This window comes from Pungitius pungitius, chromosome 19 (genome assembly GCF_949316345.1).
Source record: "Pungitius pungitius chromosome 19, fPunPun2.1, whole genome shotgun sequence".
Taxonomy (NCBI): Eukaryota; Metazoa; Chordata; class Actinopteri; order Perciformes; family Gasterosteidae; genus Pungitius; species Pungitius pungitius.
The window spans coordinates 15,852,037-15,854,842 of record NC_084918.1 but is presented as its reverse complement, the minus strand read 5'-3'; positions in this window follow the sequence as shown (position 1 = coordinate 15,854,842).

Sequence of the window (2,806 nt, the reverse complement as noted above, 5' to 3'; positions counted from 1 at the left end):
ACTGGGGGTTCCTGAAGGTTCCCAGCTTGTGTGAAAAAGTGACCGAGACCAGACTGCGTTTCTAAAGTCTTTCTTTAGACACAAACCACAAACATGTTTTAATTGTTTCTCCGATCACACAAAACTTTAGTTTGATTCCTCTCTAGAATGGCTCACCTCATTCATTTATATTTAGTAATAAAAACATGGAAGGAACAGTTCCTTTTGCCACTTTTGTCTGATCCTTTTTATGGAGGTAAAAAGATGGAATCGAAGGAGAGTTGTTGTTTTTTTGCTGAACATCTAAACGTATTTTAACAATTGAACAGATTAATAGAATATATATACACTCACCTAAAGGATTATTAAGAACACCTGTTCAATTTCTCATTAATGCAGTTATCTAATCAACCAATCACATGGCAGTTGCTTCAATGCATTTAGGGGTGTGGTCCTGGTCAAGACTATCTCCTGAACTCCAAACTGAATGTCAGAATGGGAAAGAAAGGTGATTTAAGCAATTTTGAGCGTGGCATGGTTGTTGGTGCCAGACTGGCCGCTCTGAGTATTTCACAATCTGCTCAGTTACTGGGATTTTCACGAACAACTATTTCTAGGGTTTACAAAGAATGGTGTGAAAAGGGAAAAACATCCAGTATGCGGCAGCCCTGGCGCTCCACACACGCACATCACGCACTGCGCGTAGGGCAAAGTAATAGGCCTAGACCAAATTAGTGGAGAAAAAGGGGAACCTCCTGTGCGGCCGCGGCCCCCCCACCTCCCAAACTTTGTCTTGTGAGGACTGTAATGTCCGCACGGATCGCCGGTGGGCCGTATTCGGTACTCGTCCGCGGGCCACCCGAAGTTTCTGTTACCGTTTTTGTTATCATTGACGTTACCGTTATCGTTTCTGTTACCGTTAGCAATAAGACTAGCAATCATTCCTTAGGTTGCTAGCTAGCTAGCAATGGTATTTCTGATTATGCTTAAATTGGGCCTGCTATTTCTTTTAGCCATCAGAGATATAGTCAGGTAACGTTAGCCTATTAGCCAAGTTTGCGTTGCACTTCAGGACGCTTTTTGTGAAATCATCAACCTTCCTCAGCTTTCACCACAGACATCTGCCTTAGAAATGCTGACATTTCTGCATAACAATCGGCTTCAAGAGGCATATCCCAATCTGTGGATTGCTCTTCGTATTGCACTGACTCTCCCTGTCACAGTTGCCTCTGCTGAGCGAAGCTTTTCAAAGCTCAAACTAATCAAAACGTACCTGCGCTCATCAATGGGGCAGGAACGTTTAAGTGGTCTGGCTGTCATCAGCATCAATGGGGACGTGGCTCAGAAACTGTCATATGACAGTGGCGCGGGCGCTGGAGTTCCTGAGGCCGGCCGGGTTGTTGCATGTCCCGCCTCTCTGTACATGAAGAAGTGAGACGACGTTAAGGAACCTGATTAGTCTAAAAGGAAGCGTTGCATGTCCCGTATCCAGCTTCTGCTCACACAGAGAGCAGCACAGGGACGGTCACTGGAGGAAAGTGCATCATCTCTGCTTATATTCCCCCTGGAAATTATCCATACACAGACGCAGCCCCACTTTCCTCACAAGCAGCAGTCTGATGGCTGTCTTCTTCCTCTCTTTTGTCTCTGTGTCCTTCCACCTGTCTATGGTCTTCTGACTCAACCTTTCCTGTCCTTATCTCCTGGTTTCTCTGACCCTGCTCTTCTTCCATGGCTCCCCTTGTCTTCTTCTGAGTGATATATCACACCTCATCTTTGTTTGTTCCACCTCTTATTTTACATGTCTCTTCATGACTAATACAGCAACAAAATGCTCCAACCCCTGTCATACGGTGTTCATTTTAGGACCGCTATGTCTAAGAGTTGACGTAGGAAGAATAAGGCTGTTTGGTTTAAGTCTGCTCTGTGTTCAGAAACTGAGGCTTTTCTGAGACTGAAGCCGTATCACCTGAGTCTGATGACTTTTGGTCTGAGACCTGATGCTGTTTCGTGTGAGTCTGACACTTGAGTTTGAGGTCCTAAAATGAACATCGTAGTGTTTTATTCCTCCGATAGACAAATGAATATCCAATTCCATCAAAATATGATATTTACCATACAAGTTGTGCTCCACATGACTTAGACTTATATGACTAATAATACTATTATTCATTGCCCTTCTTTGGCTCACTGTTCTGATGTACATTAAGTGTGTAATTAATACAATGCTCAACTCGTTTTGATAAGATTTACCTGATGAAGATGAGAGAAACGTTGGATGTTTTATTATTATACCTAGACGGAGAAAAGGGAAAAGATGTGATAATGTTGTCTTCATAAAAAGAGGACCATTTCGTAATTCATGCTTGAAATAGTTAAGGTATCTTTATAACTTGTGTAACATTTGTGAATTAAAGGAAGTTTTCAATATTGAATATTGCTTTTGATGACTGAATGGGCAACGGAAAACACGTTGTGATATAATCCGATAGAATGTCACCTGCTGTTTTTCACACACACATTGAGAGTCGAGGAGGAGAATATCCCGTTTCCTGATTGGCTGAGAGGCAGTGGTACCCAGCTCTTCAAAGCGGACGACTCTCCAGTATGACAAGAAACGGAACTTTCAGAATAAAAGCCCCTTTATATTCGAAATTGCCTAAATCGATTAATGTTTGAATAGAGCGTAATGCAACATGCGTATCTCACACATTAGTCGTATGAAATGTGGTTTTCATTAAAGCACGTCGAATAAAAAAGCCTCCAGCACCTTGAAAAGCCACCGCTCGTAATGGCAGCGGGCGGAAGTGCGTGTCGCGTGACACCG